Here is a 24,258-nt window from a genome sequence, read left to right on the forward strand (position 1 = left end):
AATCCAGTCACTCAGTGCATTTCCATCAGATGCTGTAAGAAGAGCTGAGTCCATTGTATTCTTCAAGAAGTAGATGTCTCCTGAAAATAGACTGTCATCCTCTGCAACAGTGTTTGTCACATTTATTTCTTGAATATTCACTTAGGACTTGTTCTTCTCACCATGGTCTTCAGCTTTCTCTTTGCCTTTTTCTGCTTTCCATTCTCTGCAGTCTCTTTTCATGTGACCCTTCTTGCCACAATGGTAGCATTCTATGTCACTCTTGCCTTTAGCACTGCGGGACTTGCTACGAGACTGATTCCTCTTTCCACCTTTGTACTTTTCTTTGGTCCTTCCCCTGACAACTAAGGTTGTTCCTTTGCCTTTGTCCATTGTCTTTCTATTGGTTTCTTCAATAAGCAGACTTCCTTCTACACCTTCTATGTTCAAACCATCTGGAGGTGCAGAATTACTCAAATCTGTGAGAAAAGTGTCCCAACTTTCCGGCAATGTGATCAACAGGAACATAGCTCTAACAGGTTCATCAAACTTGACACCTTGAGCTGACAACTGACTGTAGATGGTGTTGAATTCATTCAGATGATTGGACATAGGGGTCCCTTCTTTCATCTTCAAGTCAACAAGCTTCTTAAGCCAGTATACCTATGAAGCTGCACTCTGCTTCTCATAAAGATCAATCAGATTTATCCATGCTTGATAAGCCAATATCTCTTCTGCTACATTGAAGTAAACGCTTTCTGCCAAAGTCAGCATAATGGTAGAAAGTGCCAATTCATCCATTTCGCTCCATTCATCTTCGTCCATATCTTCTGGTTTTATCCCCTTGAGCTTTATAGGTTGTATCTGCTTCTTTTGTACCAACACGTGCCAAATCTGCTTCTTCCACAATGGGAAATTGGTTCCATCCAGCTTCTTGATATTGTAAAGAGCAGTGTCCTGTGATCCAGTCATAGCAACGCTTCACAGTAGTTTACTTTCCTGGGAAAACTTTGGCAGCGTTTCCCCTGTAAACTGACCTCTGAACCAATATCAACCTGTCAAGTGAACCAAGAAAGCTTCAGATTCTATAGAAATTTCGGCAGAGTCTCCTTTGTAAAATGGCTATGGTGTACTAAAAAACACACCAAAAATAGCTCAAAAAACCAATGCCTCTCTAACACTGTAAGATGTGGGTAAACTTGTCCTGCACCTGTACTGTCTCTCACTGTCCTGTAAGCATAGACTACGACAATGCCTCAACGGCAGTAAAGCAAAGATGCAATCCCAACTGTCTAACTCACAGTCAATACATCCTAGCTGCCTATCTAAGGGTGCTCAAGGGATCGCTCCAAGACCTGTATCACCGAAAGGAGCTCAACATTCGAGAATCCCCCAGCTCAATAAAACCTCACTCGACCCTCAACAAAGGCTGCAGTGAATCTGACAATACATAGACTTCCCACAAAATCATACATCCACAAATTTCCCACTATATGCTATAACCGCTGTGGCGGTTGTTTGCTGCATGACTCACAGCCAGCAAATCCTCAACAGACATACATCATCTCTGACAATACATCCCATGTGGAAGTACCTGTAATGTCAGGATGAAATCTGGAATATCAAGCAGCAAACACAAGCTACCTGATGAACTAGTGGATGTCACCTACAGTCTGTGTGTAGATGTGCCCGTGTCGTATGTGACACGCCTCCAAGAACTGTGAGCCGTCCTTCGATGTGTAGACAACCAAAAATCAGCACTCTGGGAGTGCCGATATCATCAGCACCTGCAGTCGTAGACCGAAACCCCAAATTTGCAGAGTCGGATCTGCACCCACCGAGACCACGTAGTCGAAAATGGCCTGCGCAGAACTTTCTTGAAGCCGAACGGTGACTAAGATGACCTCAGAATGAAATTCTGAGAACACCGAGCCTTCGGGCTCACCCACAAGATTTGGGGCCCTGTCTTCGCCTGTCGAATTTCACTCCAATCTGAGCTGGTGACTCTAGCCTCCTGCAGTGCTGCCCCGAGCCTCGATCTGAGCTCTGATACCAGTTGAAATTGTACGAGCGGAAGTGTGACGCGAGAGAGAGTGCAAGAAGAAGAGCACGACGATATGGTGAACTCGCTCTACTGTAACGTGTAGAGCATAGTGAGTTCTTATTAGGTTTTTACAAAAGAATATGTGTACATACTTGGCGGCCCGCCCACTTACCTGGGCGACCACATTGGGCTTTATACCCCAACAACATATGCATGGACTGAGGGTACTAACACTGAAGCCCGACTGCAGCCAAGGGTGAGGACGAGGAGGGGCCGTACCTGCAGCCAAGGACGAGGAGGAGGTGGCGCCTGTTGCTAGGCCAAAGCCCTCTCTCTCTGCGTCGTCCTTTTTGGCTGCTTCTTTGTCGTCCACCTGCAGCATGCTGTGTTGGCCCCCCGCCTTGCTTGCGAGCCAGTCAAATAGCTTGAGCACATGAAGGCCTTCCAACCAGCCTAGCTTCATATAGAGGGGTGTGCTTCGAGGTGGCTCTACCGGCCATGCCTGCCTCTGTCGGCTATGCCTTCGAGGTGTGCTTCCATGACTGCCTCTGTCGGCCAGCTCTTCCACCTTCAAGGTCACTCCCGCCATGCCTCTTTCCAAGGTCATATTGAATGACTGCCTCTCCCGCCACAGCTGCTGCCTTCATGTGCTCAAGTCATCGTGCCATCCTGCAGGCAAGGGGATGGGCCCTATTTGCCGGCTGGAGGCTGGTCGCAAGCCTCATGTGCTAAGTGCAAGAGAGATAAGGGGACTGACCAGCGTGGAGATGGAGAGAGAAAAGGGCAGCCGATTGCAACGTGGGGGAGCATGGACAATGACACCCTCATCCCCCCCCCCCCCCCCCTCTCTCTCTCTCTCTCTCTACAGGTCAAAGAAACAAACTTGGTGGCGAGTCTTTTACCTTAGTTCAAATTAAAGACAGGGCCATTGTAGGTGAAAGCCCTCTTTCTCTGAGTCGTCCTTAAGTTTGCCTGGAAAATAATTAAGCCTGGAAAACATACAATAGGGCGCGTTCAACTTTCTGTCAACAACTCCAAGACAGAAAGGGGTCTCACATTATGTAGCACAGTTCGGCCAGCTGTAATGGGGTTTAGAGTTTAGGGTTTCGCATTTAGGGTTTACAAAGTGCTCTAGCCTATGCCCTCTGTTGCTTGCATTAGCACATGATCAAAACACTAAATTGCACAGTAAATATGCGATGAGCTCCATGCATTCTTTGATCTCCAAAAATTTAGGAATGTAACTTTCTGTTAAAAGTTAAAACGCTCTAAGAAAAACAGCTTATGTTCATAGACAAGCTTCCGTTGCCAATGCTAGGGTACAACAATGCTAGGGTACAGACACAACCCCTCATCTTCCGTCGCCAATGCTAGGGAACAACAATGCATTCAAGACGACGCACCTATACGAAGCATAGAATGCTCAAGTCTGCAAGTTAAACCATACAGAAAAGAAGAACAAATAAATACAACATTTTGTTAGGGTTTTTGAGATCCGTTGGGTGTTCAATGACCATAGCACTCACCTAAAATTTTAGACTACCATTAACCCCGCTCACTCATGCTTTTTTTATTGTAGAGATAGGCAAGGTTAATGCTGTCGTTTTTATTGTAGAGACAGCAGCGTGTGCAAGCGGAGGCGAGGTGTGAAGCTCAACCAGGTCACTCATTAGGTAAATATTTTGGTCTAGTTTTTAAAAATTTTGGTTAATTTTTTATTTATTATCATTTGTTTTTTCACTCAAAAAGAGAAAGAGAAAGAGAGAGAGAGAGATAGAGATGTTTTGGTTAATGAAATGAAATCAAATCAAATATAACTAGGTTATGAAATGGATGAATTTAAAAGACCAAAATGATGGTGAATGTTTTGAGTTAAATTAGGTTAATGTTTTTAGGTAAATTAGGTTGAGGTTAATGAAATGAAATGATTTGTTAGATTAATGCTAGGTAAATTCAAGATAGAGAGAAATAAATGAAATGGACCTATGCGACCAAACTCTTACAAAAATGCCAAATTCACCTATGAAATGAAATGATTTGTTAAATTAATGCTAGGCCAAAATGATGGATGAGACCAATTTGTTACAAAATTGTGAATACTTAGGTAAATTAGGTAAAGGGCCAAAATAACCTATGAGACCAAATTGTTACAAAAGCTGTGAAGATAGAGAGAAAGAAACGAAATAAAATGAAATGTTCTACTAATATTTACAATTAGGTCAAAAGGCCAATAACCTATGAGACCAAACTGCTACAAAAAACATGAAAAAAAAAAAAAATATATATATATATAGAGAGAGAGAGAGAGAGAAAACGAAGTCGAATGAAATGAGATGTTGTCATAATAATCAATATCTAATTCTCCTAAATGATTTTCTCATATTAAACTGATCATTTAATGTGGGGAAGTGCCAAGGGAGAAAAAGCTAGAATATTGGTTAAGTTAGCAGACCGGCCACAGTAGGGATCCAAAGGAGGGAAAATAGGGATCCAAAGGGGGGGGCCATCTGCAAAAGAGCCATGTGAAACAACGGGCTAAAAAGACCCTAAGGTTCAGCCCATTAAGACTTCCAAAATGCTAAGGTTCCAAAATTCAAAGGTTGTGTCCAAAGGTCAACCTTAGGGAAAATTGGATGCTTAGTGTGTGCCCAAAAAGTCTTTCTACATCCCTACATGGGAGGGGGCGAGCCCCAAAGCTAGGGGATGAGAGAGAAAGCCACACACACACACACACACACAGGCTCCCTTTACAAAAAGGGAATGAGGGACACATGTCAGCTCCCTAGGCCAGATGCCCACAAGGTATGCCCAATTCCTATTGGAAGACCCTTGAAGTGGACCAATGAGAATTAGGCTAGAGTAAATCTAGTTTAATTAATTTAAAAACATTTAATAAAAGAAACCAATAAGAATTAAGTGTCCTAGAAGACTATTGGGCAGTCTCCCAAGGGGTCCAATGAGCATTCAGGAGCCCCATGGCTTGCCTGATTCCTATTGGCCAGGAGGCAAAGGGGTCCAATGAGAGTTTAGTTTAATTATTTAATTATCTAAAGCTCTCACAAAAGGGGAAAGGGGGACACATGTCAGAAGGCTATCACTTATGCTGCTTAATCCCTATTGGCTTGACCTGGGGAGGTCCAATGAGGCAAAAGCCAGACTAACTTAGCAGCTAGGGCTCGCCCAAGAGAGAGAGGGGGCTGATTTTTGCTTGGCATTGACACACACACTCTCACACTTGACCATGTGTGAAGGGAAAATACTCTATCTCCTCCCAAGCTTTAATGGAGAGCTCATCACCTACTCCAAGCTTGTGAGATAGAAGCCTACATCAACACTCTCTTGGCATGTGGATGCAAATCCAACCAAGAGCCAAGCTTCAATGCATGCTCATCTTCTCTACCAAGCTAATTACTAAGCTAAGCTATGCTAATATGAGTGATTATGTGAGGAGATGTACTTCTTTCTCGTAAGATACTTCTTTTTCCTCTCAATCTACTCTCATACCCTGCTAGCTCTCACCATTTCGAAGGTGTGTGAGGTCTTGGGTCTGAGAACGGGGATAATTCAAGTTGTGTTTGATTAAGTGTTTTGCTTGGTGTATGAAGCTTCCATCTTCATTGCACTAGCTCGTCTTGAAGGAACACAAAGAATTGTATTGTACAATGTCTCTCTTGATGGGAGAAACCATAATACAAAGCCTTTTGGAGGGGGGACCGGCTCCATGCAAATCCGGTCCTCAACTGTTGTCAATAGCTTAATTGCTCTCTCTTTTGAAAGTATTGTCGATGCTATCTAACTAGGTGTTATGCTTTTTGTTGCTCTCTCCACCCAAGCACTCTTGTAATTCTCATTAGGAATCAACTCTAATGAAATGCTCACTATGTTCATGCTAATTTCCGCTACACATAAGATTTTAGGCCATTAAATGTTACATTGGTATCAGAGCTCAAGGTTTCTCTTTTCTTGCTCAAGAAGGGAAGTCCTCAAGCTAGCTACAAATGGTTGGTATTATTAATTGCCTGTGAGTAAGTAGAATAGGGATTTTTCAGCCTTGCAGTGCGCCTGCCTTTGTGCAGTTAACGGGGCATCACCGTCGAGAGCTATGATCTTAATAGTGGAGTCCTACGGGGCTTGCCTACGGCTTAACCACTATTGAGCTATTAGAAGCTTGACAGGAGCCGGTGCTGTTTTGGTGTCGAAAGACCCTCTCTTCTATTCCTTGCAATTAATGGTATTCGAGCCGCGGGTACAGTAGCTTGAGTGCTTTTTCTAAAGGGGTAAAGAGGAGTAGCAACTAGGGCTTGAAGTGCCAAAGTACACCTAAAAAGTTTACACCTAAAAGTTGTTAGAATGGCTGACAATATTAAAGAGAGTGAAATTAATGTTGATAACTTTGATTTTGCTCATGAGCAAGCTACTAATGATGCTTCAATGCTTGTTAATTATCTTGTTTCTAGGCTTCAACAAGCCATGGGCAATCCATCTCTCCAAAGTGAAGTGCAACGGCAGCTCCGTGCTCACGGGATTCTCCAAGCTCATCACCATGACGAGAGAACACCTAGGAAGCCTCCTTGTGAGACTACCAAAAGAGGTCTCTCTCCGATTCGGGAAGAAGAAGAGAATCCATATGAAGGGCTCAAGAACTTACTTCTTGATGATGCATCTCCTTCCCAAAGGAGAACTCAAGAGCCTCCACCGAAGGAACGAGAAAGAAGCGAGTCTCCCGCCACCTCGGCGGAGATGGCTCCACGAAGACGGCGGGCTAAACGCTCTCCATCACCACCAAAGCGGAGAAGACCATCACACTCTTCTCCACGCCATAATTCAAAGAGGGATGATAAAAAGCAAGAGAAGAAAAAGGCGAGAAAGAGGACACCCTCTTCTCCATCTTCTTTATCCTCTTCCTCTTATGAAAGCTATGGTGAAGACGACAAAGATCAAGAGAAGAAAAAGGCGAGAAAGAGGTCACCCTCTTCTCCACCTTCTTCAAATTCTTCATCTTCTGAAGAAAGTGATGGTGGAACTTTTGAACCATCAAAAAGAAGAGGCCATAGGAAATCCTATGCCGCATGGAAGAGGTCGTCCAAGCTGAAGAAATTCAAAGAGGGAGGGAAGAGCATCTCTTTCCTTACCTATGATGGCACCTTCGGTGCTACAGACAAAGTTTTGGCCTTTATCCAGCAATTCGATGCGGCGTTTGGAGATGAGGGCTTCACGGAGTCCTCTAAGCTACGCCATGTAGCTATGCACTTTCAAAAGTCCGCCAGACAATGGTGGTCTAGCCTACGAGCCAACGGTGAAGCTCCACGAACATGGAAGGCTTTAAGAGCTTCCATTATGAAGCAGTTTTTGGCCACCGATGCCAAAGACAAAGTACTCACCGAATGGCGAAGCTTAAAGCTCTCTCCCAATGAATCCATCCACAAATATGTAGACAAGTTTTGGGACCTACAACTCAAAGCCACTGTCTTCAAAAAGTTGGATTTTGGAGAGCAAAAGCAACAATTTTGTGCGGGCTTAACCGAAGAAATGGCGGAGTATGTCAACTCCCAAAGGCCACGTACCATATCGGCGGTAATACACCATACTATGGTGGCCTCGCGAATCAATTTCCAAACGGGGGGTAAAAGAAATAATAAGCCCCCGGAAAACAAAGGTTCCAATGAGCCTAAGGGGAAGGACAATGTCCAAAAGTCTCCTAAGGGCAATTCCAACAAAGCTAAAGAGAAGGGAGTTTACAAAGGAAAGAATAAACTCTCTCCTGAAGAGATTGAGCGTTATCGTAAAGATAACCGGTGTTTCAAGTGCGGCGAACAAGGGCATGCGTACCGCGCTTGTCCCCAAAAGAACAACCGCCAAGATCCTCCTAGAGCTTCTTTGGTTGAAATCCAAGAGGAGGAGATTCACCAAACTCACCACAAAGGATCTCCTCTATGCCATGCTTGGGGAAAGGTAAGAGAACATGATGCTTTTATTCTCTTTGACCCTGGTTCTACTCACAATTTCATATCTATGGAGTTAGCCACCAAGCTAGGCATACAATCCTACGAGATGGGAGATATCCTACCCGCAGACAGTGCCTTCAAGGGGCAAGAAGCTTCAGTCACTCCCTTAATCGGGAAATTGAGGCTTCATGTCCAAGGCTATGTGGACAAAGAGGATTTCTTTATCTCTCCTCTCAAGCATGAGGATGTAATCCTAGGGGCACCATGGTTTGACCGTCTGGCTGCCCATGTTAAATTTCCTGAAAGGAGAATCTCCTTTAAGTTCAGGGAAAAGGACATGTATATAGATGCTAGGGAGATGGGTAACACCATCCCCATTGTACATACACCAGCTTTCAACAAGTCAATAAAGAGCTCTATTTCCGTGTACATGATTTTTGTTAAAGATTCTCAAAATGAACCTAATGCTTTAGCAAAAGAAAATAAAAGCAACCAAAAGGAATTAGAGTTATCCAATTTTCTCAAGGGGTTTCAAGATGTCTTTATTGACGACATCCCTTCTGAGCTACCTCCTAAACGAGGTAATGACGACCATGCAATTGAACTTCTTCCAGGAAGTTCACCGCCTAACAAACCTCCTTATAGAGTTTCTCAAGCTCAACAAGAGGAGATTATGCGGCAAGTGCATGACTTAGTTGAGAAGGGCCTGGTTAGGCCTAGCTCATCTCCATTTTGCTCACCTGTGCTATTAGTGCAAAAGAAAGACGGCACATATCGTATGTGTGTCGACTATAGAGCACTAAATAGGATCACTATCAAGAATAGGTTTCCCGTTCCACGGGTAGAAGACCTATTTGATAAGCTACAAGGATCGATCTACTTCAGTAGGATTGACCTAAAAAGTGGCTATCATCAAATAAGGATAGTTGATCAAGACATTGTAAAGACCGCATTTCGTACTACATTTGGTCTTTACGAATACATTGTCATGCCTTTTGGCTTGACTAATGCACCAGCCACATTTAACCGCTTGATGGAGAAGCTGTTCAGACCTCATCGAACCTTCACTGGAGTGTTCTTTGATGATATTATCATCTACTCTAATTCATTAGAGGAACATAAGCAACACCTCCAGGTAATATTTCAAGTTTTAAGAGAGAATAAACTTTATGTTAATCGAAAGAAAAGTGAATTTTTCTTGCAAGAGATTCAATATTTAGGTCACATTATCTCTCAAGATGGAATCCAAATGGATCCATCCAAGTTAGAGGTAATAAAAGGATGGCCTAAACCAAGGAATCTTCATGAACTAAGAAGCTTTATAGGTATGTGTGCATACTATAGACGCTTCATAGAAAAGTTCTCACAAATTGCGGGACCATTACATGACCTAACAAAGAAAAATGTTAGGTATATGTGGTCTGCTAAGGAGAACAATGCTTTCGAAAAGCTTAAAGAAAAGCTTATCTCTCAACCTGTGCTTACACTACCGGATCTCTCAAAACCATTTGAGGTCCAATGTGATGCTTGTGGTGATTGCCTTGGGGCTGTTTTGCTCCAAGAAGGGCACGCCATAGGCTATGAGAGTCTAAGGCTCGACCCTGTTGAGCAAGCTCTAGGCATATACGAAAAAGAACTCCTTGCAGTTCTACATGCCTTAGACTCATGGAAGCACTATTTATTGGGGACTCCTTTCATTCTGCGAACGGATCACCAAAGTCTTAAGTACTTCATGACGCAGACCAAGCTCTCCGACAAACAAATGAGGTGGGCAAATTTCCTTTCGCAATTTCATTTTCATATTGCTCACATTGCTGGCAAGCATAATCAAGTAGCCGATGCACTCTCAAGACGACCGAGAGTGAATGCGGTTTCCATAGCAACTCACAATGATCTATCTTTAATGATAGATGAGTATGCTATTGATCCCGATTTTAGAGATGTGATTTCAGCCCTTGCCTTAGGGAAGAAAGAAGAACCATTTACTTTACAAGATGGTTATCTTCTCTATGGCAATAGACTATGCGTTACTAACTCACTACGTGAGAAAGTAATGTATGAATCTCATGCTCCCCCATATGCGGGGCATAGAGGGATTCAGTCTACCCTAAAGGGAATTGAAACATATTTCTATTGGCCTACCATGAAAGTGAACATACATGAGTATGTTTCCAAATGTGTGGTATGTCAAAAGACAAAATTTGATAGAGGGAAGCAACTTGGATTGCTTCAACCCTTGCCAATCCCTAATTCACCATGGGAGAGCATATCCATGGATTTTATCTTTGGATTGCCTAAGTCTATCCATGGGAATACGGGAATATGGACAATAGTAGACAGGTTCAGTAAACAAGCTCATTTTATACCTGTCAAAAAGACTATCAAAGCCCATCAAATGGCAACCCTCTTCATTTCGCAAATTTTCAAGTACCATGGCTTGCCAATGTCCATAGTGTCGGATAGAGATCCTAGAATGACCAGTAATTTCTGGAAGGGTCTCTTTGAGAATTTAGGAACAAGGCTAAACTTCTCTTCGGCCTATCATCCACAAACTGATGGCCAAAGTGAAATAGCTAACCTAACTATTCTCGATCTACTAAAAGCCTATGTAACGAAAGTAGATCAAAGATCCCAATGGGAGAAGTACTTACCCTTAGTAGAGTATGCTTACAATAACACTGTACATACTTCTACAGGAAAAGCACCTTTCGAGGTAATTGAGGGAAGATCAAAAAGTCCCTTGCTACTTAAGGTACATGGGAAGATCTTCGCTGCAGATGAGTATAGCCGAGACCTACAAGAATCTTTCCAAAAGATTAAGGATGCTATCTCTATCTCACAGCAAAGGCAAAAGGCTGCTGCTGACAAGCACAGAAGAGCCCAAGCCTTTAAAGAAAACGATTGGGTCTTGTTAAAGTTTCCTAAGGCTCGATTAAGGCACACGACGGGCAAGAATCCTACGGGCCACCAAAAGTACTATGCTAAACTAGCAAAAAGGTACTATGGTCCCTTCCAGATTCTTAGGCCAATCAATGAGATGGCCTATCAACTTAAGTTGCCCAATCATTGGCTCATACACAATGCTTTTCATGTGAGCCTCTTAAAGCCTTACAAAGGAGAGCCACCTCAAGAACCAACTATTGAAGACCCACCGGAGATCGAGGACCACGAGGAGGTGCTGCAGCTCGAGTCCATTCTCCGACATGAAGACAAGGTATTAAGAGGCGGTAAGACTATCCGACGATATCTTATTAAGTTTAAGAATTATCCTTTTGAAGATGCTAGATGGATGCAAGGCATACAATTAAAGGATAACCTAAACCTTGTCAATGCTTACAATGCTTCCCAAGAGTAAGCAAATGTACAAAATGTTAAAAATGAGCAAAAATTTTTGTCTTATAAGACTCTCTTTTTCTTTATTTGTGCACAAAAATGAAGTAGTATGCATGCTTAGATCAAGTTTGCGGAGACGACGTCTCCCGAACACCAAGTAGAGCTTGTCACTCTACTATGGAAGATTGATAGGACTAATGTGCAGACATGCTTGCGGCAGCCTCAGGCTCTCAAGCGCCAAATGGACTAGTCATCCATTATGGAATGATGTCGTAGGGTAACATAGGGATCCTCTACCCGCTAAGAAAAGGACTCATGCATATGCTTTATCTTCTCTACACCATAGTCGAGGACGACTATGATTTCAAGAGAGAGGTAATGTCATAATAATCAATATCTAATTCTCCTAAATGATTTTCTCATATTAAACTGATCATTTAATGTGGGGAAGTGCCAAGGGAGAAAAAGCTAGAATATTGGTTAAGTTAGCAGACCGGCCACAGTAGGGATCCAAAGGAGGGAAAATAGGGATCCAAAGGGGGGGGCCATCTGCAAAAGAGCCATGTGAAAAATCGGGCTAAAAAGACCCTAAGGTTCAGCCCATTAAGACTTCCAAAATGCTAAGGTTCCAAAATTCAAAGGTTGTGTCCAAAGGTCAACCTTAGGGAAAATTGGATGCTTAGTGTGTGCCCAAAAAGTCTTTCTACATCCCTACATGGGAGGGGGCGAGCCCCAAAGCTAGGGGATGAGAGAGAAAGCCACACACACACACACACAGGCTCCCTTTACAAAAAGGGAATGAGGGACACATGTCAGCTCCCTAGGCCAGATGCCCACAAGGTATGCCCAATTCCTATTGGAAGACCCTTGAAGTGGACCAATGAGAATTAGGCTAGAGTAAATCTAGTTTAATTAATTTAAAAACATTTAATAAAAGAAACCAATAAGAATTAAGTGTCCTAGAAGACTATTGGGCAGTCTCCCAAGGGGTCCAATGAGCATTCAGGAGCCCCATGGCTTGCCTGATTCCTATTGGCCAGGAGGCAAAGGGGTCCAATGAGAGTTTAGTTTAATTATTTAATTATCTAAAGCTCTCACAAAAGGGGAAAGGGGGACACATGTCAGAAGGCTATCACTTATGCTGCTTAATCCCTATTGGCTTGACCTGGGGAGGTCCAATGAGGCAAAAGCCAGACTAACTTAGCAGCTAGGGCTCGCCCAAGAGAGAGAGGGGGCTGATTTTTGCTTGGCATTGACACACACACTCTCACACTTGACCATGTGTGAAGGGAAAATACTCTATCTCCTCCCAAGCTTTAATGGAGAGCTCATCACCTACTCCAAGCTTGTGAGATAGAAGCCTACATCAACACTCTCTTGGCATGTGGATGCAAATCCAACCAAGAGCCAAGCTTCAATGCATGCTCATCTTCTCTACCAAGCTAATTACTAAGCTAAGCTATGCTAATATGAGTGATTATGTGAGGAGATGTACTTCTTTCTCGTAAGATACTTCTTTTTCCTCTCAATCTACTCTCATACCCTGCTAGCTCTCACCATTTTCGAAGGTGTGTGAGGTCTTGGGTCTGAGAACGGGGATAATTCAAGTTGTGTTTGATTAAGTGTTTTGCTTGGTGTATGAAGCTTCCATCTTCATTGCACTAGCTCGTCTTGAAGGAACACAAAGAATTGTATTGTACAATGTCTCTCTTGATGGGAGAAACCATAATACAAAGCCTTTTGGAGGGGGGACCGGCTCCATGCAAATCCGGTCCTCAACTGTTGTCAATAGCTTAATTGCTCTCTCTTTTGAAAGTATTGTCGATGCTATCTAACTAGGTGTTATGCTTTTTGTTGCTCTCTCCACCCAAGCACTCTTGTAATTCTCATTAGGAATCAACTCTAATGAAATGCTCACTATGTTCATGCTAATTTCCGCTACACATAAGATTTTAGGCCATTAAATGTTACAGATGTTATATTGACGTCTTCAAAAGGCTAAAATCAACTATGAGTCCAAAATGTTACAAAACTGTGAATCTGATACCATGTCTGGGTGCTAAAAGACTAGAAAATACTACTACTACTACTAGAATCCATCCTCATGTGCAAAAGGGGTTAAATGTACCAGGAGTAGTTTAAAGGGGCCAAAGATAAAAAGTGTCGATTGTGTGATTGTCGATTGTGTGTGTGTCATGGAGAAATGTATAAAGATGTACACACACACAAACACATATAGAGTGAGGTGGTTAGAGCGAGCGAGGTCCGTCGATAGACGGGGCGCGCGAGCTAGTTATACATAATGGTGGCAAAACTAAAATTCACTTTATTTTGCTTGTATTTTCTAACAGTAATAACTTAGTTAACTAAAATCAAAGTTTGAAAATAGAGCAAAGACCCAACCACGTGGCCCAACTCTCTCCTTTCTTTAATCTCCACTAGACTTATCACTTATGATTCCACTTTCATCCTATCATTATACATAGTGGTGGCAAAACAAAAATTCACTTTAATTTTATCTGTGTTTTTCAACAGCAAAAAGTAAACCCATCTCTATAGCCTTTCCTCAGGACTATATAACACATAGCATTTAAAGAGGGGGGGTAAGGGGATCAATGGCAGGGAACTGGATTGGGGCTTATCGAGGGGATCTGGACCGTGCATACCTGTAAAAACTAAACCTGGACAGCGGGGCGGGCTGGGCATGCTGGCCAAATTCAAAACATGGGGCATGGGACGCGTGGCGACTGCTGATTGGTTGCATGGTGAGCCCGCGAGTGGGGGGGTACGGGGGTTTGGCAGGGGGAAGGTCCTTACAGGATTTTGCACTATTGGTGGATAATCCCGTCATCGCTATTCGGTCATCGCTCAGGCCCAGCATCGTTTGAGAGCGAAGTGGAGGAGCAGCAAGTAAGGTGAGGGCATCTCCTTTTCTCGCTGGCTGTGAAGGTTGGGATGCATGCGTTCTGTGTGGGCAGCATTGAAGGTGAGCACAATTTTTTTTCTCGCTGAAGGGTTGGATGCGTGGGTTCCATGCATGCTTTCTGCAAGCATCTCAGGGCTCGCCCATGGGGTTATGCACGAGCTTGGCCATGTGAAGAAAGGGAGTGCGTTGTGTGGCTGACTGTGTGTGTCTGTGTGTGTGTGTGAGAGAGAGAGAGAAATAGAGGGAATTATTGTCATGCTTTTCATGAGCTAATTTGGCTTGAGGTTGTGGCTAGGGGATGGCTCGTTCACCTGCTAGAAAGGGGAAAAGAACATGGCAAAGGGGTGGTTGCTCTCGCATCACAAGAGGAAAGGCCGATGTCTCACCAAAGGCAAAGAATGGGGAGGAGGTCCATCCTACGGAGAAGTCCGAGAAGGTGGACATAGCTAAAGAGCAAGAAGAGGAACCCTTGTGTCATGAGGAGAGATTCACTACTCCTCCCACATCTCCTCATGTAGAAGGGGCTACTTCTCAACCAAGGAGAAGTCCACGAAAGCACACCTTGCCTGAGATGGGCACACCCTCGAGCCTAAACATCCGTCCGCGAAAGAGGTTGGTGGGCTCAAGGGGATGTGGAGTTGAGACAGAGGATGTAGCAAAGGGAGAAGCACAGGAGGTATTTGAGGATCTGCGAAAGCAAGAAGAGGCAGCTAGCATCCAAGATCCAAAAGTCTATCTAGAGATTGAGCTCCCTGATGGACGGCTAGCACGCCAATGCCACGCAAGTGCTGATTGCCCAAAGCGATCGGCCTTCATCTTCAAAAGACTACGGATGATGTCTCACCTCAAGACTTTCCATGGAATCACTATAGAGATTGAAAAGCGCCCTGGAGGTCGCCCCCTCCACAAAGAAGCTGAGAGAAGAGCAAACCTCATGCCTAATCCGGAAGTGAAAGCTTGGCATAAAGTAGCTTTAAAGAGATTTGGCGACAAGGATAGGAAGTTTAGGCAAAATTGTAAAAGGTATCAGCGCATCACGCGCATACGGGCTCACCAAGTATGGAAGGACCTTGGAAATCAGTACAAGCACATGTCAGAGGCCGCTTTTATTGAGGAATTTGTGGCTGGGAAGATGCGAGACTACATGGAAGTCAAGGCTCTCCGGCTGGCAAAAATTCAAAAGCACATTGATGAAGGTTACAACACACATGTAAGTTTCCGATTTGTCTAATTTAATTTTCTTTTGTCATCAATTTTCATAGTATGTTTGCACACCATGTTTGATTAGTTCATTCATTTCTACTAATTCTCTAACTACCATGCTATGGACATTCACAGAAGAGGATGCATGACATTCCTCCTTGGCTTGAGGCAGCCTTGGAGGACATTGACAATGAGGACCCTTTCCAGTATGCTCCCGAAGAAGAGGACGACAATGAGAATTATGAAGACAAGAGAGAAGAGGGCCCAGGACTTGCAGAGACATTAAGCAATATTAAGCTCGATGAGGATGTATGTGTCTAGGATTTGTAACTTTTGCTTTTTTGTGCATAAGTAATTTTGTTTAGGTGTTGAGAGCGGTGAAAAAAAAATCCAGCATGCTGATGTGTTCTAATAAATGTGCATTCCTTTCTAGCCTACATTGCTTGCAACTCCAACAAAGAAAAAGCTTCCGATTCAAAGAGGGAAGACACAAGAGAAAGCTATTGAAATAGGCTCTCCTGATGATGCATCTTTGTCGGCTCTCCTATTTTATGTCGGTAATAACCAGCTGACAATTGAAAAAATAGGCCATGAAATCAGCCCTGCCACTCCAACACGTAGTAATCGGGCCTTGTACAGGTGGCTTTTGTCAACCATCCCTATGTTCACAGTTTTCTAATTGTTTGATACTCACTATGTTCATGATTGTGGCATGTTGGATGTAGATTCTCTTCACATGTGCCTATGTCGCTTAACTCTCTTCGCTTTGGCCTACGAGTGGACATTGATGATCAGGCTCTACGCTTCATCTTATCAAATAAAGCATCCACGCGCACGATGAATCTATTTGCAATGTAATCATCGCCATGTTTTTGTTATTGAGTGGTATGCATTATGGTGAGCAAACATGTGCTTAACATACTCACTTTTACAGGTGGATGGAGTACACACTAGGCTCAGATGTCCTCATGCAAGTGATTCTTGTGGACTCTATGTGGTATCCTGTTGTGGATGCGACTTTGGCCAAGCAAGATTCCATGCGGGTCTTACATAACTTCTTCGTGGAGAGGGACTTTGGTGAATGCGTGCTTACATTTTTTCCAATCATTTACAGGTGGTTTGTAAGGAGAGGACAAAGGACTGCTAGGTATGCTACATTGTGGCTTCTCATTGATATGCTGATGTTGTCTCTCTTTGCAACAGGGAGCATTGGACATGTTGTGTTATGTATCTTGCCACACATGCAAAGATTGCTGGGCTACGTTGGAGAAAGAACCACATTCTCTACTATGACCCACTTGGGTGCACGACCATGATGGATATTGTACCTGTTTTGCACAGGTACATGGGTTGACTTTGTTCATCATAGCTTGGGGAGGTCGGTATATGAAACAAGTTGATATGGCTATCAATGGTTTTTTATCTTGCTGGTTATGAATATGCAGTGCTATGGAGGCGATGGCCCAAGGAGTAAAAGCTCATGATGTCCAACATGCATTGCTTGAACCTGCCACCAAATTTGAGTTAAAAGTGTTGAAAGTATGTCTCCTTGTGCTCCTCTCATGCTTGGAAAATTTAGGGCATGTTAGTCATGTTAATGGTTTGATGCTGCAGGGCCCAATTCAACCAAATGCGATTGACTGTGGGTTTTATGTCATGGCTGCCATTCGCTACATAATTCGGTCTTGCTTGCAGGAGAAGAGCAAAAGCTGGGTATGCTTAGAGTGTGTGTCGAGTGCTAGCTTTCTACCATATGCATCTGGATATTAATCTCCCTTCTAATTTCCTTCAATCCTCTTGTGTTTGTCGATGTTGTGCACGTGAAGAAGACATGGTTCATACACGATGATGTATTGGCATTGAGGCAAAGCCTCCATAGTTGGTGCTTAGATATAGTGGGGGAGGAATGCGATTATGGCTGGTCACCATATGTGTTGCATTTTGCGCTAAAGGGAGCCAGGTCTATGGCCGTTTTGTAAAACAACCCATGACACTTTATGTATGATCGGGTTTAGGGCGAGGTTTTGTGTCAGCCTACATGTAATGTCCAGGGTTTGTGTCGATAAAGTATGTATGGCGAGTTTTATGCTGCAATATTGGTTCAAAGAAAGCAAATCATTGGCTACTGACTATGTTTATGTGGGCTTGTTTATGGCGGCTAGCCACGTCCGAGATCCATATTTTGTCTATGTGCAGGTTCAGGACTATGTTTGATGTATGTGGGAAGTGGCCATGTTTATGTATACAAGCAGGTTTATGGTTATGTCTGGGTTTATTTATGTTTGCAGGTTTTTGGCTACGTCCGGGTTTAGTTCCATGTGGGGCTAGTGGCCATTTTTATTTCTGTTTGCAGGTTTATTTCCACGTCTGGGTTTAGTGTTTATGGTGTAAGCGGCATGTATCAGAGTTTTATGCTTGAGCTCGATCGAACCCCGATTCCTCATCCATTTCTGGACATGCATCTAGTCCAGCTAAATTATTATTTATGGTGATGTTTGATTTTTATTTCCTGTTGAGTAAAATTTATGGCAAGGTCCGATTCTGTCTAAGGCGACTCCCCGATTATGTATGTTTATGGTGAGGTTTTGTAATGTGTTCTCAGTTTGTGGTGCATTGTCCTTTGTGACGAGCTTTTGGTGCAATGTTTCACGTTTATATCTGGATCTATAATAGGTGCTCGGGTTTGGGTTGGTTTATGGCTATGTCTGAGAGCCATGTATGTTTTATGGCTTCGTCCGGGTTTAGTGATCAGATGTATGGTTGTTGGGCCATTTTTATTTCTGTATGCAGGTTTATGGCTTCGTCCGGGTTTAGTGATCGGATGTATGGTTGTTGGGCCATTTTTATTTCTGTATGCAGGTTTATGGCTTCGTCCGGGTTTAGTGATCGGATGTATGGTTGTTGGGCCATTTTTATTTCTGTATGCAAGTTTATGGCTTCGTCCGGGTTTAGTTATTATATGTACTCTCTGATAAGCCAATGTTTATGTGTATATTAGTGATCATGTAATACAAATGGCTCGATCAATTTGACATTATGGTGACTCTAGGTTTATGGAATTATGGCGAGGTCCAATTGGTGTTTTGTGCCGAGTGACTCTAGGTTTATGGCATTATGGTCCGATTGGTGTTTGTACCGTTGCAGTCTATTTCGAGTCTCCTATAACTGATCATGTAACCCTAAACCGGCTTGATCAATTTGATGTTATGGTTTGTGCTGACTCTACTTTTATGGCATTATGGCGAGATTTGTTTTTGTGTGTGTTTATGGTGAAGTCATGCCAGCTGGGTGTGTTTGACAATCAGTTTATGGTCATGTCCGAGATTATGGCGAGGTCCGATTGGTGGTGTTTGTGCCGACCCTACGTTTAGGGCATTATGGCGAGGTTTGTTTTTAGTGTCATGCTGGGTGTGTGTGAGCTTTCACCAATCAATTTATAGTCATGTCCCAGAGTATGGCGAGGTTCGATTGGTGTTTGTGCCGACCCTACGTTTAGGGCATTATGGCGAGGTTTGTTTTTAGTGTCATGCTGAATGTGTGTGAGCTTTCATTCATGTCCCAGAGTATGGCGAGGTTCGATTGGTGTTTGTGCCGACCCTACGTTTAGGGCATTATGGTGAGGTTTGTTTTTAGTGTCATGCTGAATGTGTGTGAGCTTTCAGTCATGTCCCAGAGTATGGCGAGGTTCGATTGGTGTTTGTGCCGACCCTACGTTTAGGGCATTATGGTGAGGTTTGTTTTTAGTGTCATGCTGAATGTGTGTGAGCTTTCAGTCATGTCCCAGAGTATGGCGAGGTTTGATTGGTATTTGTGCCGACCCTACGTTTAGGGCATTATGGCGAGGTTTGTTTTTAGTGTCATGCTGAATGTGTGTGAGCTTTCAGTCATGTCCCAGAGTATGGCGAGGTTCGATTGGTGTTGTTTGTGCCGACCCTACGTTTAGGGCATTATGGCGAGGTTTGTTTTTAGTGTCATGCTGAATGTGTGTGAGCTTTTAGTCATGTCCCAGAGTATGGCGAGGTTCGATTGGTGTTGTTTGTGCCGACCCTACGTTTAGGGCATTATGGCGAGGTTTGTTTTTAGTGTCATGCTGAATGTGTGTGAGCTTTCAGTCATGTCCCAGATTATGGCGAGGTTTGTTTTTAGTGTCATGCTGAATGTGTGTGTGTTTATGGTGAAGTCATGCTGGGTGTGTGAGCTTTTGGCAATCAGTTTATGGTCATGTCCGAGATTATGGCAAGGTCCCATTGTGTATGGATGGAAACTATAAGGACCCTTCTTCTAAGGCTGATCTGGAAGATGCAAAACCTAGCAAGAGCGAGAGCAAAAATCAGAATCCCAGAATTGGTAAAAGCATATGTACATGGCTGATGTGCATGCATCCTAAACCTAGCAAAATCGCCATCAAGATCAGCTTAAGCATGACCCTTTTGGGCTCAACCTATAGCCCTATATAGAGATGCAAGACCTGGGAAAATCCAGAGAAAACTCGGCCCATGAGCTTGTTGTCAACCACCTGGCAAAAGGCTTGTGTTGATGCATTATGGTTTCATTTTGCTGGTGATATCAAAGAGACAACACTTCATTGTTGCGACCACTTACGAGTGATAAAGAACAAACAACCAGATTAAGACAACCCAAATGAACTTTAGGATATCTACAAACTAGCCTAGCTTCTTGGGGACCACATCATATCAATCTAATTGTTCCAAAAACAAATATATTGCAATTGTCCAAGTCATGTTCACAAAACATACATAGCTTGCAAAGTTCCAATGAGGCATGACATATGAGGATGACCCTAAACCGCACGCAAGTCATATAAAAGTAATTCGTGTCTGCGAGGCATAGATCTTCTCATATATCCGACCATCATCAAGCTTCACAGTGAGATGTTGTTCACAATCAATATGCGATACCTCGTGGTCACATGCTATGATAGAACCATTGGCCGGGTTCTCACCATCCCATAACTGTACAAGGTGGTTCATGATCTGGGAAGTTGAATTTGCAGACAAGTGCTTCTGAGATAGAGGGAGCAAAGCATGGCATGTATGGCAACATACTATATTTGAGCCATCAACAAGAAGGGTTTTGCTACAACAATGCCGGCAATTAACACGTCGCCATTTCTCAAAGCGCACTTGATTTCGCCCTCGCTGGTGCTTACGTTTCAAGGAACCTGTGTTTCTGGTTTTTTTTGCTGGTTCTGGACAACGTTCAACCACCTCACCTATGCCATCAATGATACACGATAGCCTGCCATGCCCAAGTCGTGTTTGTGTGACATTTTCCTGGATGTGTTTGATGCTACCCTTTCTTGGCAAGCTGATCTCCTCTGGCTCATGGAGATTCTCCAAGTTCTCCATAGAGATCTTTAATTTCTTCAGAGCAACCTCCTTTTGCTGCAATGTCCACTGCGGTAATACATCAGCCAATTGTCGCAAGAACTCCCTAGATTTGTCGATACAATTGACTATCTCCATGTCAACCTGTTGCAAGTATGGTCCAATACCATTCATATCAGTATCCAGTGCTTTGTCATCACATCCACTCCCTGTTTCAAAGACTTGGGCACATTGTTGCATTCCATCGTTGGTTGCAAGGTCAGCCATTGCATGCACGCTATCCACAATAGGTAAAATTTCATGAAGCATTGGAAAATAGCTTTGAAGTATTAACCGAAGCCCATATAGATGCTTGCATTGGGAGGACCACTCTGGGCAATCACAGTACGAGGATTGCATGCTCACACGGTACCAAGAGTCTGATGTCATGCTTTGAATCTTGAAGAGTAATGTAGATTCGTTCACCACCTGAAGAGTTTCAGGATTAGTCTTGTATCATTGACATAGCTTCTCCCCAGCAGCTAGTGCCTTTGTTGCACTCTTGCTTGAACCATACACAGCAAATCGTCCAGAATCCGCTGTCAATGAACATGCCATGAACTTTACTAAGAGGTAGATCGAAGAGAAAGTCCAAGGAGTGGGACAATAGCTCACCTAGCTCTTGCTTTTGCTTGAAGAACTCCAAGAGAGTTCCTCCCATCCAGCTTCCACTCCTTGCATTGCCAACAAGTGCATGTAGTAGATCCAAGGCTGGCCTATTTATCCTCGCATCCAAGAGAGTATACTTGACATATTGCCATAGTCTTTCCACCAAATTCATTGTGTCCACATTGCCATGGGGAAAAAGACGTCCAAACTTCGGCCAGCGTTCACGCCATACGCATGACTTCGAGCACCATTCATTGGAGACATAACGTTGAATATTTGCATGATTGGAGTAGTCTAGCAAGAGGCGCTGAAAGCGATCTTCAAAGTCGTCCTCGGAGCTGGAGTGCATCAAGTTACACATTGAAGAATAAACATGGTCTTGCATGTGTCTTGGCACTTGCGGCAAAAGGTTCTCCACCCAAGCCTTTTTGACATGAAACCAACAAACCAGGACATGACATGCTACTTGGACTCGTTGTCCTTCACTGTGTTCATCCCAACAAGCAGGATCATCTTTGACGGCACTCAAGATGGCATTCAATTCTTGGGGACATTTGTCTATCACAATTGCATTCGGTCGTATGCTGCCCATTCTCGAGAATATCATCCGGATGGTCAATTCAAGGGCAACGCTCTCCTGACATGTCCCAGGGTCACTTGTGCACATCATCAACCACAAAGGAATCCCTGTACCATTTTGATTTGGCAAAACAGCTGCATACAATGGCAACCCATAAACGTTTGTCTTGAATGTGTTGTCCACGGCCCATGCATTATGTTGTGAGAATCGAATACACATCTGAAGCATCCAATCATCTTGAATGATGACGACAAACGGCTTGTTGACGTCTTGCAAAGCATTTGGATTGTATGGTTGCACATATGCGACCTTTCAAAAGCAATAAGCAACTAAATAAGGACATAAGAAAAAGGAAAACATAAAAATGAAGATAGGGCACTCCAAAGTACCGTCCCTGCGGCTTGTAACTTTAGAGCCTCCATGTACATTGCAGACCAATCATTCCCAGATGCACGACCTAGAGAAAACAAAATGGTTAAGTAATTAAAGGGGTGACAGGAAAAGAAAATTATCTTGCTACCTTCATGCCGTAGGCTATATGCCAACTGTTGGACCTCCTTTGAGATCATGAAGAATCGAAAAGTTGTGCGATCTAACAAGGATGCTCGTTGCTTGTGGAAGTTTTCTTTTGAAACTGACATTTTGGCAACATGGCGACATGTTCCAACATCAAAATAATCCTCCATGCAACATTGAAGCACACTTGGATGAACAGGTAGATGATATAAGTCAGCCCGAGAGCCAGGAACATGGCCCTCATGCGTAGCACGAAGCAAAATCGTGACCTCATGAACTCCCTCACTGAATTGCACCTGTGCCTTGAAAGGACAACCGCACTTCTTCGTTTTCCTCTCTCTACGCTTGTTTTCTCCATGATGCCTTCTTGAACCACCACGATGACAGACATAGTAGTCCTCTACCTTTCCTTCGCCTACCTTGGCTGATCTTATCTTAACAATCCTGACTTTATGATTTATCATAATACTCTCCAGCACATCACACACATGAAATCTATCTAAAATAATTTTTTCACTTGGAGTTTTCTCACCGGCATTTCCCTTCCCTCCAACCTTCTGAAACATAAGCGATTCAGATTGGAGGATAGGATCCTTCTTACATACCTGACAATTTCTGACCGCATCTCTAATGAATGAAGTAGGTATGCCATGCCTTTTGATATCTGTGCACCATGTAGTTTTCATCTGATTCATAGTTTCCAACATGCTCAAATGAGCCCCTTGCTGGTCGACATGACATTGTTCTGTAATGGTTGTCCACTCCTCCTTTGGTGCAATGGCTCTGGGAGGGAGACCCTTCAAGAAGATCCTAACTGATCCATGCCGAGGGGATCCTCGGATCACAAGATCGTCCTTCATCTTGTTCCACCGTTTTACATCATGCATGCCGACATTGTGCAGCATACCCAATGTTGGCTTACAAATCCCTTGAAGATCTAATAGCATAAGGTCATAGCTCTCCCGAGAAAAGCTAAAGAATGGTGAGAAGCATGCAACTCTGGGTCAAAAGATTGGGTCACAGGTTTCCTCCTATGGATTGAATCTGCAAGGAAGGTTGAAGGGAATTCGGTAAACTCCTTTACTTGGTCACCACCACTAGAATGGGATCCTGATTCCATGGAAGCACTACTTGAGCCTGTTGATGACGAGCTGCCTTCCTCCAACTCCTCATTCAAATCAAATATACGATATTTCTTTTGTTTCTCCCCATCCTCGAAAGCATCCAATCATGCCTCCATCTTGCCCAGCATCCCTCGATCTCCCTCTGTCTTCCAGGTTACGTTTAGGTCAATGGACTGCATAACTTGTTTTGCCTCCCAAGGTACATTGAGGTCCAGCATTTGTCTGCTCTCCATACCTGTTGCGGCTTCTTCCCTCTACCCTCCTGCCTCTCAGAGATAATGCGTGGCCTCTCTGCCCAAACCCCAACAGCGTGGCCTCCCCGCCTGTCGACCCCCCTGAAAAGCGTCCCAAATTCAAATTTCCACCCTGATGACATGGCACTTCCCTCAGCCTTATCCCGCTTGAATTTGGCCAGCATGCCCAGCCCCCCCCGCTGTCCAGGTTTAGTTTTTACAGGTATGCACGGTCCAGATCCCCTCGATAAGCCCCAATCCAGCTCCCTGGCATTGATCCCCTTACCCCCCCTCTTTAAATGCTATGTGTTATATAGTCCTGAGGATAGCCTTTGCCTTTGGCAGGCCAAAAAGTACTAACCACTTTAAAAAGTACCTA

General features: G+C 43.6%; 2 pseudogenes; one reads left to right on the plus strand and one right to left on the minus strand.

Annotated features, from left to right (window-relative positions):
* Window positions 1-14,525: 14,525 nt before the first annotated feature.
* On the plus strand, window positions 14,526-18,428 carry LOC147442566 (uncharacterized; annotated as a pseudogene).
* Window positions 18,429-20,247: 1,819 nt separating this feature from the next.
* LOC147442567 (uncharacterized) lies at window positions 20,248-22,647 on the minus strand (annotated as a pseudogene).
* Window positions 22,648-24,258: the final 1,611 nt, after the last annotated feature.

Source organism: Adiantum capillus-veneris, chromosome 14 (assembly GCF_014529385.1).
Source record: "Adiantum capillus-veneris isolate H3 chromosome 14, ASM1452938v2, whole genome shotgun sequence".
NCBI classification, from domain to species: Eukaryota; Viridiplantae; Streptophyta; class Polypodiopsida; order Polypodiales; family Pteridaceae; genus Adiantum; species Adiantum capillus-veneris.